General features: G+C 42.3%; 1 protein-coding gene across 2 annotated transcripts in view; it reads left to right on the top strand.

The window, feature by feature from the left end:
- The window catches only part of AUTS2 (activator of transcription and developmental regulator AUTS2), a 1,114,656-nt gene that overhangs the window by 267,241 nt on the left and 832,258 nt on the right, over positions 1-15,157 (top strand). The gene's annotated exons all lie outside the window — the stretch shown is intronic.

The raw sequence follows: 15,157 nt of genomic DNA, 5'->3' as shown, positions 1-15,157 counted from the left end.
AGGATTTATATATTCCAGAGCAGCTCAAATATTGCGGCGTGTGGGAGAGCAGTGGTGAAGAAATGAATTTGCCTTTCGGTTCTTCAGTTCTCTGTAGTCCATAATTCAAGACTGTCTTCGCAATCTGCTGATTGTATGAAAGTCTGGTAGTAGGGCTTACTGGTCTGTTAATAATTAGGTTTCAGTGATCCACAAGAAAATATAGCTCTTGGCATTTGGGAGCCTTTCTGCTTGTGGAAATCCCCACATGAGATAGATTAATAATGAGAAACAAAGCTGTTTATAGCAGTTTTTTTCCTGCAGAAATCCAGAGGCTTTAGTGCTTGCTGAGTTACCTGTGTCCTGGGTGTGTTTTGTTTGTTTTTGGCAGGACCACTGGGTAGGAATGACTATTACTTGAAGGAAGCAGAGGAAGGGAGTGTGGTTCACAGAGCAGGTGCTGCTAATTAGAAGCTGAACGGGTAATTTCCAGTTTGCAGATGTTTCTTTGCAGAGGGAGAAATCTGGGATCATACAAAACAGTGGTTCCAAAAGTTCACAGATCATTAGTAATCCTATCATGAGCATTATTAAACACAAATTCTGGCCCCTCCTTAGGACCTAATGAACCAGAATCCCTAGGGGCAAGCCACCGAACTCTGTGGTCTTAGATTTTCTATTTGATAATGGCCACGCCACTCTGGAAATATTCTTATAAATCATCAAGAGTGTATTTTTGGTGATAAGTTTTAGTGAAAAATTGGAAGGACCCAAAACTTCAATATGACCTAGTCTCTAGTAAGTATGGAGTCCGAGGTCAACCTGTTGGTTAATGAGGAATATATTCCCAAGAAAACATCTAGAGTGGTGGATGTCAGCATGGACACAGAAGGATCTCAGAAGTGTCCCCACATCTGACACACAGGGCAGGTTTTCTGAAGATACATAAATGTCCTGAAATGAAATGCCAGATTGGAGTTCTAGTAGTAATTATTAACATTTATCTAATGCATACCATGTGACAGTCATTAACAAGGGAGTTTATATAATCTGTAATTCTCACAGTCTCCTTGGGTAGTGGGTAATGTGATGTTGACTTTCCAGATGGGGAAACTGGAGGTCAAAGAGTTAAAGTGACTTGTCTCAGACCACTTAGCAATGAGGTACAGAGCCAGGGTTTAGACCCTGGTTTCTTTGTGTTGCTCTATTTTCCCTGTATATTCTGCCTCCCTTGTTTGAGATAAGTATTGAGCATGAAGAGAAAGAGAACTCCAGGTCATTGGTTGCAGGTGTCTCCAAGTATTCCTAGGAACAATGTGAGTAGTTTGGTAATAGGGAGAGACTTTGGTTATAGAAGTGGTCTGTGAGGGCCTAAAAAGAAACCGGATAACCTACCAAGTTCAGAGAGCACAGAAAGAGCTGAAAAGTTTGAAAGCAACCACATTTGTATGAAGATTTTTTTTTTTAAAGATTTTATTTATTTTTATTTGAGAGAGAGAGAATGAGAGATAGCACGAGACGGAAGAGGGTCGGAGGGAGAAACAGACTCCCTGCTGAGCAGGGAGCCCGATGTGGGACTTGATCCCGGGACTCCAGGATCATGACCTGAGCCGAAGGCAGTCGCTTAACCAACTGAGCCACCCAGGCACCCATGTACGAAGATGTTTTTTTTGGTAGACTGTTTCAAGAAAGAGAGTGGAGCGAGGGAGGAAGGGCTAGGTTCTATAAAAGCTGATGTTCCTGTGGTATTTGTGACTCCCAACCCATGCCTCTCTGTATGCGATCAGTGAGAAAGGTAATTACATTACCCATGGAGAGAGGTTGCAGCACAACCACCATCTCTCCCCCAGGCCCTCCCTCCCTCCTACCCTTTCAGGCAAGAAACCAGTTTAATTCCGAGTCTGTGCTAAAGTGTGGTTCCTTATCCTTGACCCTCTTACTCCCAGACTTGGTCTGAAGTTTTCCATTCTCTGTTTCAAAATTCTTCTTTCTGCTTTGTCCTCTGGTGATCATAAAAGAAAACGAGGACTTGTATATCTCAAATTCAAGGAGCTTTTGGTCCTAATGGTTAACCTTCTGGTACAAGTGGTATCTGGAATCAAAACTATCCTTATTTTAGGCAAAATATTTGAAAAGCAATTTTTTTTGACTCCTCATGAATCATGGAGAAGGAAAGAATGAGTTGTACCTTTTTGGTCTATGTAAGAGTTTTCAAAACAAGTGGTGTTTTTCTTATCTTCAGTGTTGATGCCAAAATATACTCCCCAAATCAAGTGTTATTTTTCTAGTAGGAAGGGAAGCAGAAGTTGATAACTGAAATAACGCTCTACCACTTTTCATTTGTAGTCTTCCTAGAATCACATGTACTGTTTTGAAACCCGGAGCAAATCACTGTCCATTGCTGCCCATCTGGAAAATGAGGAGTTTGGTCTAGGTGATTTCTCAGGCTCCTCTCTCCTGAGTTTCAGTGATTCTTTAAATTTATGACCAACCCAGAGATTACATAGCGTTTTCAAGGTCTGTGAAGGAAGACTGCTGTAGGCCCAAGTGTAATTTTGGTTTGGAGTCTGTAATTGATAGTTTCTGTGAAGACATTTAAAGGAGAGACGTGTGAGGGAGAGGCATGGCTACATGTGTGTTGCCCGGACGCATGCCATCTGTTGTGTGATCATTGGTAAAAGGTGACACACAAGTGTTGGAGGGCCACCGTAGATGTTCAGAAGCTTGTGCTGAGGGTATTGCCAGATACCTGTACACATCGCAATTACTGTTCCCCTTACCTTCGCCTCGTATGAGACAAAAGTAGCTGAATCTGACTATCTTAGCTGGGAGGGGGGGCCTTGAGGTGAGAGTGTCCTTGAGGAGAATTTCTAAATTAATGGATTGTTGCTTAGTGCCTCTTATTGAGGGAGGTATAGTTGGGAGAACTACAGAGGAAAGAAGGCTGTAGGAGGTGAGAATTTAGTCTTTATTTTTGACTCAGTGACAGTGGATTAGGTTTGCATCTGATTAGGAAATGGTACTTCCTGAGCAGGCACCTTAATGCACAGCTTTCCTGTAATTATGGGAAGATGTTACTCCTTCGTGGAGAGGAAATAATAGGATTTTTTTTTTTTCTGAGAATCCGTTGAGGGCAACTAATCTTTTTACCATGAGAGTACAATTATATATTTTTATAAGAGAGATGTGTAGTTCTAAAACCAAGCTGCCTTTTCCTTCTCTTCCTGATTATAAAACCTCAGTTCTCCTGGTATTTTCTCATCCTGGGAAAAGAACGCTTTTTAACTGGCACTTAACCACCCCAGTGGAACTCATTTGTTGGATTATGTTTTTAAGTATAAATATATCCTGACTTAGAAGATGCTGAGCTGGCAGCTGTCTTTCAAAATGGTTGCACTTTTTTATATGGCAAGGTTGGACATTCTCCTTAATTTCCAAAGGGGGGTTTAAAAACAAAGAAAGGAACAAGTTAACTTTTACTGAAGAATGCATGTCTTTCTGACCCCCCCAGGCTTGTATTTGTTTTACACAGAAATATTTGCTCATGATGTGAGCATCCAGACATTATGTTTAAAAGGTTTCAGCTTGTACTAATAAGGATGTGGTAGGGCTTCCCCTCTACCCCTCCCCCCCCCACCATCTCTACTTAGACTTGTGAGGGGGAAACCAAAATAGAGGCTGCCTAGGCTGTCCCTGTAAGGAGCCTTGTTCTCTAATTGCAAGACTAAGTCTCACTGCAGCCCCAGAAGGACACAATGACATGACACGCTGCCAAACCTTGGAGCCAGCCGAGGACTTCCTCAGAAGCATTTTTGGAAAACTTAACCCTTCCTAGGGCTTTGGGTTTTCTTACATTATGTCTCACTTCTAGATCATGGGAGAGGATTTAAAATTTTACTACTTTGTAGCTGAAAACACAGAGAGCAAAGGGGTTTTAAAATTAGAGAAGCAAGGATAAAAAGTTGATCGGAGTTAAGAGAACTCTGAGATTTGGCTGGGCATGGGTGTTTCTAAACCTCCATATAGTCCATTAGCCTGTCTTTCCTCCCTCTAGTAGGAATCCAACCAGAGGAAATAGGCTTTAGTGAAGTCCGAGCAATTCTTAGGCCATATGAACTCTTCCAACAAGTGGGTATCAGGATCGGTCATCAAAGTAAATCCCAGAGCCTCCCTCCTACTGAATTTTAGTTTCCAAAAGGCCACTCAGCTAAGGGCTGGACTTCTCAGAGAAAGAGGCAACCTATTGAGATTGCTTAGAGCCACAGGAGGATCCCATTTGAGAGGGAAATAAAGGAGTTTGGGAGTATTTCAGGAGCCCAGCAGGTAGACTCTGACCTTGCTGGTGAGAATGGCTTTTCTGTTGTTTAAAAATCTTTATACAAGCTGATCTGGGTGGGTATTGCTTGTAAGGAATGGAAATTTGCTCCTCTCCCTGAAAATCTACTACGGTGGAATCAGACTTGGTGGAGGATTTGTAGCTGCTGACATTGTAGACACCAAAAATGTATACTGGTGTCTAGGAAGAAGAGGGATTGGTCCCAGTGCCAAGTCTTTAAAGTTAGAGCTATTGTTAGAGCTGTGGGGCTTGCATCTGCCTTGTGTATTGCCATTGTGTGTTGGCCTTATTTGGAACAAGTGGTTGTATTGGTGGAACAAAAGGGCCCAGGTGACCAAGTCACCCAGCTGTGCTTGCATTCCTCATACTGGAGCAGTCTATCTGCTCAGGCTCTTTCCCAGTGAGAGCATTTACTACCAGAACCTGATCCTTTATTTCAATGTGACTGACTCAGGTTGTCTGAGGACTTCTCTGTGACATTGTTGCTAGTAGAAATTAACTTGCAAAGGAGGATTTATAAGGGACAACTTTGATTAAACAGATCCAGTTCAAGTCATATTTCTGAAGACCAGCTAATTAGTTTCAGGTATAAAAATCCAGGCTGAGGTCACACAGGTATTTATCCAGCTTGACTCTAGAGCCTACAGATTTCTGGAAATCAGAGCATTCGAAACACTAATGCAATTAGGGATTATACTTTAGTAATGAAAAGACATATGAACTTGGCTAGGTGCTCTTTCATAAATACATTTGTTATTATGGTTAAATAACTGAAGGTACATTGAGCTAGTGTCAAGAAATTGAGCTACAATTAAATCAGTTTTACTTCCTACTTGAGAATTTCAAGTTTAATGTGTTTCTTGGGATTTCAGATGCTTTTTTCAAAAATTGTGTTGTCATGTGAAGGTACAAACTGAGATAGTAAATAAAATCCTCTATTTTTCCTTCTGATTAATTTAAGTTGTACATTATTTTTTTCCCTTTGCCTTAAAACTACAGAAATAGGAATAAAACCAGATGATAAAAGAACGGGGAGGAGAAAGATTGGCTTAATAACCGCTGTTGGAATTTTGATTAACTCAAAATATGGATAAGATGTCAGATTTTAACATTAGTTTTGAGTAACCCAGAATCCAGGCTTGTCTCTGTTCTGAATTAGTGGTGTGTTTATTATATTGGAGGTATGTGTTTGGTATTGGGAAATGTGGGACTAATATAATAATAAGTTACATGAAGTTTTTTTTGTTTTTTTTTTAACTTGGGACTTTGGAGGCAGTGACAGTTTATTTTTTGAGTTTTAGAAATTTGGTTTTGTATCTCCTGACTCCTTAGCTTGTTGTTTGGGATATAATCCATCAGCCCTGGATGTTGGTAAGAGTGATAATAAGCATCACTTGACCTCAGTGAGACAGATGTATGGAGTGATATGGCCGGTAATAAATCTTATCCCAAGTGACTTAGATGTTTTTAATTAACATTTAGCAAAATTTGACTAGAAGAGGACATAGCACATTGACTACCACCTCATAAAACAAAACCTACAGAGAGAAAATAGGCTGAATTGGAAAAGGAACTGCCATTAAAAAAATGGACAGTAACTCCGCTTGAGCGATCCTGAGACCTATAGAAATTGCTCTGTTAAAAAAAAAACAAAAAACAAAAAACAGTGGCATTCACTAAACCCCAAGAATATGTATGTGTGTGTGGAACTTTATTAAGGGCCATTTAAATTGTATATATTGTGAGAGGAGTAAGAAGGACAAAGTGAAAGGATTCTCAGCTTTGCCCACCATCAGCCCCCCCCCGGTACGGGTGTTTGAGGGCCAAGGGAGCATGTTTTCCCTTCACACTGCATTTTCGATAGTCGATGGGGTTTGACAGAACTCCCTTTCTTTATTTAAAACTGCATTTTGTGTTAATTTTAAGTCTTCCCCTCTTCTGATGATACGATGTTAACCTGCATGTGGCCAGATCTTAGCTGCAAAACGTGAAACAAGCCCCCATGTGTTCTGCATTCTAATCTCTGCTCACAGCACCCCCGTCTCCACACAAGCCTGCACATGACAGGTAATGAGTGGGAGGGGGAGCGAGTGGGTGGCTGTGTGGTTTGCAGCAGTGGTGGTGGGGAGCTGAGCAGATGGCTGTGATAGCCACGTGTTGCGAGATTCCCGTGGGAGTTGATGGTGGTGACAGGCGACTCACAATGTGCTATTTACAGTTTGGGTTTGCAGTCTTTAAGTGACATCTGAATGCTCTTTAGCAACTGCTTTCATTACTGCCTTTCGAGGAGCTGCTAATTGAAAATGAAATTGTGGGTGGGCTTTAAGGCAGGCACAGGCAACTCTCCGTGGTAAATGTTGCTTGAGAACTGTTGGATGTCTTGATGCCCAATTTGTAATTCTTTTTCCAAGGAGGAAAAGCCAAAGGTGCATTTGAAGATTCAGTATGTGCTCATAGGCAGAGCTGACTGTCTCCTCCTGCCCAGAGAGCCAAATGTGCACTCAATGGGCTGGAAACCAAGCCATCTGCCCATGGCTCACCTTTGTATGGTTCTTGTTAAATGTGTATGACTGTGTAAGGTTCTTATTTTAAGTCTGTTAACATCTTGTATTCTCTGTTAGTTTTTTGTAGGACATCACCCTTTTCCCTCTGCTCTTCATACAGTCACTATGCAGGAGAAAATGATCTGATCTTTTGATCAGATCAGAACCACTGTTCTGTGGAGGGCAATTGGGGGGCCTCCAGGCGCAATGAGGGAAGAGGAAGGTGGTGGATTTGATTGGCCTTTGGCAGTGGATGATGTTCTCGATCCTCTTACGCCTGCCTCCAGCTGTGGCATTGTCATTTGTACCTCATCTTCAGAGTTGTTAGCTGAAGCATCCGTAGCATTTCTGAAATGGTAGCTTTCTTACGTGTTGACATGTTGCATTGTTTTATTGCCCATTCTGAAAACGGCTTTGCTCAGAGCAGTCTTGTGCTGAACAAGGAATGACCTCCCTCTTGGAGGTACCATTAGCTCTCTTTTTAATTAAATATGAAGATAGATACAATATTACCATTCTTTTTAGCTCCCCTTGAACATTTTCAGTGAACACTGTCTGAGACAAAACCATGCTGAATTCTGTGCTCTGTTTGAATAGGACTGATATTTGCTTTTAGAGAGTCCCTGAGGCTTGGGCTGAGGGGACCTTGATGACACAGCCCTTGCTGTACTTAATCCTCAGTCCTGTTAGACCTGCTTTACCACAGGAACCCAACTATTTTAATGCACTTGAGTTACTGCTGGGTCCTAACGATATTTGAAAGAACCTGTTTTGGTATTCTAAATGAATTCTAGAGCATTGCCTATTGATTGAAAGCGTTGATCATTTTATGCCCAGTAGATGTAACAAAGTTCTTGCAGGAGCTCTGGGTCTTTTCACACGTAGGGGTGTGTGTGCATCCTCACACTAGTCCTCACAAACACACACGGAGCAGAAACCAAAGTGGCTCACAAACACAGGCAGGTCCTGTCAGGGCCTGCCTGGTGCCTTTCAGGAGCCCTGCCTTGAGGCCTGCTGAAACACTCCCGCATTCGTTGATCACGGCTCTACAGAAGCTGCCACTTCTCCCTCACGTCGGCCTCCACAGACGCTGTTGAGGCGGGTCACTCCGTGATCTCCACACCTGCATTTGTGCAGGAAGCGTTTGTGTCATTTTCTTGAAATCATGTAATGCAAACCTGGACAGGTCCTAATTGCTGGTGATGGTTCTGAGTGGCTGAGATTGGCTGTAATTAGACTGAGAGGCAATTAGTGGTATTTTCTAGATACGGGAACATACAGAATAATATTTCTCAGAGGGTGGTCTTTGGACCACCCGGGTCAGAGCAACTCCTGGGCTTTCATTAACAGGCAGATTCCGAGGCATCACCTCTGATTTGTGGAGCCAGGGTCCCTTGGGTGGGGGCCAGAATGTGGCAGCAATTTCCTTAGGTGATGCCAAGGCAGGTGCTGCAAGAGTCATACTTCTACATGGATTGAATGGGACTATTTTTTACTTTTTTTACTTTTACTTTCTCCTTAAAAGGGAAAAGGAACAGTACGATGTTGTTTGTAAAACTTGCAGCAAATCTTAAAAATGTTTAAATCACGTCTTGTGAGAAAATAATTTTATCAATACTAGGACCATATTCACGTTCTGTGTATTTACTGATTGAGTTTTCCTCCAAAACTGGCAAAAAGAAATGTTTTTTCTAAATGCCATAGACATTATATTACAAAAAAATAATGTTTTCAAAATGGTTGCTTTCTAGCAGGAGTTTATTAGAATATAGCATTGGTAGAATAATTATGTTGTATTCCTCTCTCCTTAAATCTTCTAGCTCCCTCAAATAACAGAGCTTTTTTTTTTTATGCATATGGTAACGAGATTTTTTTCCTTCTACTTCTTTCTTCCTTCAGCACCATGATGGTGTTGAGCTCTTAAGTTTTGTAAGTTTTACGAATCCTCCATATTACAAAAATTGGTCGGTATATGGTGGCAGTATTGGGGGGCAGGCGTGAATGAAATCTGAAAATACTGGCTATGTATTATTGGTGGGGGCTAAAGACCATTAACTGTTTTCTTCATTACCAAGAAAGCTTCACTTTAATAAAATGTCATGCTTGAATTACTGGTTTGGGTTCCACAAATTCAAAGGGAAATATTTTCCTTCCTAAAATCAAACAGAATGAAAGCCCTCAAATTCTTCAAAAAGAAGAATTTTTGTTGAAGTAGCAAAACCTACACTTAAGATGTAACAGTTGCCTGAGGTGTGTCAACAGTAGGTAGCCTTCGTTTTGAATGCATCGCTGTGAGACTAGAAATGCTGTTCCCTGGAGGGGATGCAAAGTGATCTGCACAGTCACCAGTGAAGTGATCATGCTGTATGAATAAGACTGTCAATAACGACTTCTGATTTAAAAAAAAAAAAATATACTGTCATGCAGTTTCCCTAACTAAGAGGTGATGAAGATGATGCGAAAAACCCCCGCCTCTCAGGTGAAATAGAAAGCTGAGTGATGGGCCAGGCACCCATTTAGGGAAGGTCGGATGGTACTTTTTGAAAGTTAAGCAGACCTGATAAAAAGTTTCAGTTCTACAAGTGGAGTTCTTCCTAGAGATGTCTTGTACAGCATAGAGACTATCGGTGTCAAACTTTTTCAAATAAATTTATTTTCTAGTTAAAAAGTGGTATAATTAAAAAATATATAAGCCCACTTGCATAGTTTATCATCACCTGCCTCTTCTCTCCTCACATGACAGCTCTAAATCTGTATTTGTCAGATGAACAGGGCAAGGGGGGAGGACAGGCAGAGGCATGGAGGGGTGTGGTTGTGTCGTGCGTGCGAACAACCATGCCGGGAGTCCCTTGGTTCTGCAGGTTAGGGGAGGAGATGCACCGACAGATCAGAATATTGGAAGGGAAGGATGTGGACTTGAAACATCCTTTGCCCAGAGATTTCTGACCCTGCTCTTCTCCATCTCCTCTTCCAACCGGACAGCCCCTCTGTCTCCTTCCCTTCCTGCCTTTGAACCCGCCTTCAGGCTCGACTCTCATGTCTTTGGTTTTCCTCTCACTCTCTTCTTCCAGACGGTGTCTCCAGCTTGCTTCCTGACCCTGCCAGAGTTGAACGGGAAACCCCTTAGGTTTGCTTTCAAAGTTAGAGTGCCCTTTCCACCTGCTTCCCTGGTCCCTTGACTATGGTGGCCCTTCTCCCTCAACATTTATATATATCCTGTCTGGGTTCTTAGAGTAGCTCAGTGGTGTTTCACTCATTGGCATTGCACTCTCTTACTAAAGGAATTTCAGGGGCCATCCAGAGGCAACTAAATGAAACATAAGCCCATTAGCGCAGGAGGAAATGTTAGGTCCAGCACAGCTTTCCAGCCGCACCTCTCCTGCTCCCTGCTCTCCACGAACACCTCGCTGGAGCTGTGGTTGCTGTTAGCTGCCCGAGCCCTGTGCTTTCTCCACACTGTGCTTAATGTTGTTCCCCTGGTTTGGAGTGGCTGCCTTCAGCAGTCATATTTGTCTCTCAGCAACTACTTCAGATCTACTTCTTTCTTGAAGCTTTTATGATCTTTTCCTTCAGAATTAAATGCATTTTCCTTAAAACTCCCACGATCCTTTGTTTATATCTGGGGTGACCCCGGAATTTATCACCTGATGTAGGACGTTCCTGAGAGTGAAAGAGCACTATTAATAATTACCTTGGAACAATAAGCATGATTCAGGACTTCCTGGAAAACTGGGTTATACGGTCACTCTATTTATAAGTCACTTTTGACCTTTCTCATTTTCTACCCTGTTTTAGAGTCGGCCGTGTACAGTCCTTCTCCTCACGTAAAGCTAAACTGCCTGAGGACGTTGCTCTCTGACACCGTGAGGGGCCCAGGCTTGTGTCACACGTAGGGAAGTAGAACCCTTGAAGCCCTCCACTGTTGCTGCGTTGAAGAACTGAGATGTGTTTCTCATGTTTCTCCATTTTCATTCTTGAACCCCTCCAGTGTGTCCTCCATACCAGCCAGTGTGATCCTTTAAAAATATGCATTTGATCGTAGTATTCCCAGATGTAAGTCCTCTTAACGGCTTCTAGGTGTGTTCAAATTAAAATTCAGACTCCTATGAGCTAGAGCACTTGGTTATGCACCTCCGTTTCTGTAGTCCACCTCCTGTTACCCTCTGTCACTCACTGGCTCCTGCCCTCTGACCCTCCTTCATCTCCTCCAGCACGTCAGGTTCTTTCCCACCTCGGTTACCTCACACATGCAGCTCCCTCCACCTGAAGTGGTCTTCCCTCTGCTCTTTGCAGCATGGGCTCTTTCTCGTCCTTTGGGCCTGAGCCGAAATGTCATCTGCTCAGAGGGGCTGTTCCTGGCCATACTGTTCACGCCAGGTTCTGCCTTTAATCCTCTCTCCTATATACCCACCCTTTTTATTTCTAACAGCACAGTTTACACATTTTTTTTTTCCTGTGTCCTTCCTTCATGTGTGAGCCTTCTGCTGGAATCCAGGGTCTCCTGAAGGAAAGTATTGTCTCTGTTTTATCCGCCCTCATGTTTGTCGTGTTTGTCCCACGTTGCCTGGTACATAGAAGGTGCTTAATAATTGAAGTTGAATGAAATTTGGCATAATTATTATTTTTTTGATTGTTGATGTTACTAATCACATACTCTTGTTGCATTCCAATGTTAGTTGCTTACAGAAAAACAAAAAGCCAGTACAATATGACCTCTGTTTTCCCTCTTTGGGGATATGAATGTAAAATGAGATACTGATCAACATGTTCACGGGAGGCAAAAACTTACCGCAAGAGATCTCTGCCCTCCTGTGGAATGCGTCTGCTGTTTTCCCATGAAAGCTGTCCGCGGTGTGTCTTCCCAGGGTCCTAGCCTGTCGGAATAGCTGCACCATGGCTTGTGCGGCCAGGGAAAACTGGCCCGGGGAAACTGCAACCTTCCACCTTCCAGTGATAATCTGAAAGCTACCTGCCAAGCAGCAGAGACAGGGAGGAAGCTAGGTGGGTATGAGATGGAATTGACTGAGCACTCTTGTACATGCAAATATTTGTGTGGGGCTCACTCTACTTTTTCACCATAAAGCACAAACTTATTTTTAGTGTCAGAGCATGAATAGCATTCTTTGCCCTGTAAATTACTGTCGCACATGCCCTCTGTCTAAAATATTTTGACTTTAGGGGCGCCTGGGTGGCTCAGTAGTTAAGGGTCTGCCTTCGGCTCAGGTCATGATCCCAGGGTCCTGGGATGGAGCCCCGCATCAGGCTCCCTGCTCAGCAGGAAGCCTGCTTCTCCCTCTCCCACTCTCCCTGCTTGTGTTCCTGCTCTGGATATCTCTGTCTCTGTCAAATAAATAAATAAAATCTTTAAAAAAATATTTTGACTTTGGGGCCCCTGGGTGGCTCAGTTGGTTAAGCGGCTGCCTTCGGCTCAGGTCATGATCCTGGAGTCCCGGGATCGAGTCCCGCATCGGGCTCCCTGCTCGGCAGGGAGTCTGCTTCTCCCTCTGACCCTCTTCCCTCTCGTGCTCTCTATCTCTCATTCTCTCTCTCTCAAATAAATAAATAAAATCTTAAAAAAAAATATTTTGACTTTATAAAACATTTTAATTTTATTCCATTTTTAAGTGGCCTAATTAATTCATTCTCCACATATTTGCCCAGTCAGCAAACATTTACTGAGCATCCTTTGTGTGCAAATGTTATGTAAGAGACTCTGACATAACAAAGGATGTATATACCCCGATAACTTGGCCCCTGATGTGGGTACACCTTGGTAGAGCTGTCCTGGCCTTGTGCAGAACTCTTAGCATAAGGGAGGCTGAGACTGCTGGGTTAAGTGCAGTTCAAAGGGAGACAAGGTTGAGCATCTCTTAGAGAATGAATACCTTCAGATATGTGTGCTAAGTTGCTTTAAAATTGTTTCTTTCCCACCATGCCATTTTTCTTAACCTCCTCTGCTTTTCTAAGAAACCTTTGAGAATAATGCAATATCCTACTGACGGCATCAGTAACTGTTGGATACAGTGGTGTGTTACTTCTCAGTTCTCTTGGGTTCTTAGTTTTACAGATAAAGGCTTGGAGGGTCCCACATTTTCACCTCAGCTGCAATTTATTGGGAATTATCTGGCCTAGTTACGTTATTAAAATTCTAGTGGATGTCCGTTGTTTCCAAACACTGCCATTTTTTTGGACATGGACCTCAAAACCAGGTATGTTTTTTTTTAGAAATAGCTGTGCTGTGGTTACAAACCCAGTTGTAACTTCTTGCTCTGGGAACTCTTGTTATAGGAAAATCCTATTTCTTCCCAGAGGTGGAGCTGTTTATACTAATCTGCACAAAGCAGAAACAAAAATCTCTCACTTTCTGTCATTTCTGCTTACTTGCAAGTAGATGGTCATTTTCAATGCAAGTAGAATTTCAAATATTCTAAAATACTCAAAAGTAATATTTGAATAGAAACTTAGATCTTATATTTAGAGTGAGAACACTGATGGGGCTCGTATAGTTAATGATCCCAGGCATAGATTGTAGATCAGTTCCCAATTTGCTAGCAAGTTGTTTTTCCTTACAAAAGATAATCTGTAAATTGCTTTTTGGGGTTTGGAAATCCTAACTTTCTTAGCAACTGTTAGAAATGGTGGTTTCCCAGTGAATTTCTCTAAAAACTGTTTTGTAAGGTTTACTCTTCTCTCATGCTCCTCACTTCCCCTTGGTATCCAATCATTAAATATTTCTTGACCATATGCTCCTATGGGTAGACATCATTTTAGGTGCATGTAGGAAACAAAATGACAAAAGTCCTGCTGGGGAGGAAGTTACATTCTGGTTGATTCAGTCCTTTTAGCTGCAGACCCCTTGCATTTAACTGTCCAACCCATACATTTCTTCTCAGCTTCTGGAATCATAAACCCAGGTGCTTATCACATTTTTTTTTTCTACCTAGATCATCCATAAGCATTTCAAACTCAACATTGAACTCTACAGTAGTTACCCTAAATTTGCTCTTCCTCTTTAGTGTCCTTACTTAGTTAATGTGTGCACCATCCGCTGAACATCCAAGCCATAAATCTGCTCATGCCAGAAACCTGGAAATCCTATTTCTCTTCCCCTCACTCCTCATCTTGGCACATCCTGTAGATTTATGTCCCATGGATTTCTTCCTTATTTCTCTCCATTAACCACCTTGCACCATTTCTGCTACTGCATTGGTCAAGCCCATTGTCTCTTGGTTATATTACCACAGTGGCTTCCTACTTGGCCTCTAATCTCACCATGCTTCGACCCATCCTCCAAATTCCTTCTGATACAATTTAGACAACATGCAAATGGAATCATGTTACTTGTTTGAAGAGTTTTCATTGACTCTCCTTACAAGCTCAGCTTCATCTTCTTTATATGGTAGAGAAGTACACACATTTTTATGCCTTTGGGAACTCCTCTGTCTTCCTCTTGGTGCCCCCAGACCCTGGTGCACACCCCTGTCACATCAGCCTTATCTATTTTTTAAGATGTCTTCCTCCATCCAACCCTGCAAATCTGATTTTCTTTTGCCTTAGTGAGTCATCTTAACTCACTAATCATCTTTAACATGTGAGAAGCACGGTCATAAGAAGTCAGAAATGGCTGATTCCACCTGTTAGAATAATCTATATTTTGAAAAGGACACTTAAAAAAAAAAGATTTTCTTTGTCAGAGAGTGAGAGACAGAGAGAGAGCGCACAAGCAGGGGGAGCGGCGGGCAGAGGGAGAGGCAGGCTCCCCGCTGAGCAAGGAGCCTGATGCTGGACTCCATCCCAGGACCCTGGGATCATGACCTGAGCCTAAAGCAGACGCTTAACCGACTGAGCCGCCCAGGCATCTCTGAAAAGGACACTTAACTGAGAAAACTTTTCAGTTAGGTAAAATTTAACGTGGTACAGGAAAACCAAAAGAAACATTTTAAAGGATCCTGAGAGCAATTGTGGGGGTGATAGTCCAAAAGTGATAAAAAGACAAGATTTTTTTCATGATGGTGGTTGCTGGGCACTTACATTGGGGTGGCAGTTGGAGAAGACAGGAGGCTTTTGTTAATGGAGGTGTTTTTCAGGCTTGTAAGTCAGGGACTGCCTGTATGAAGTTCTTGGGGCTTCTCATCTCTAGAAGAGGTGACCTGTGAGTGAATTTAGGGCTTCAAACCTAGGAACAGTAGACATTATCTGAACTTTTCATTCTGATGAGTGTAATATTAAAATGAAACCTTTACTGATACAAAGGCATTTTTATTACCAAACAGTTGTATAATTAGTGAAGATTTAAAAA

This window comes from Eumetopias jubatus, unplaced genomic scaffold (assembly GCF_037043125.1).
Source record: "Eumetopias jubatus isolate StellerSeaLion01/CBP00866 unplaced genomic scaffold, mEumJub1_p1.0 scaffold_12, whole genome shotgun sequence".
NCBI classification, from domain to species: Eukaryota; Metazoa; Chordata; class Mammalia; order Carnivora; family Otariidae; genus Eumetopias; species Eumetopias jubatus.
The sequence above is the reverse complement of the archived record's forward strand: the minus strand, read 5'-3'. Positions and strand labels throughout refer to the sequence as shown.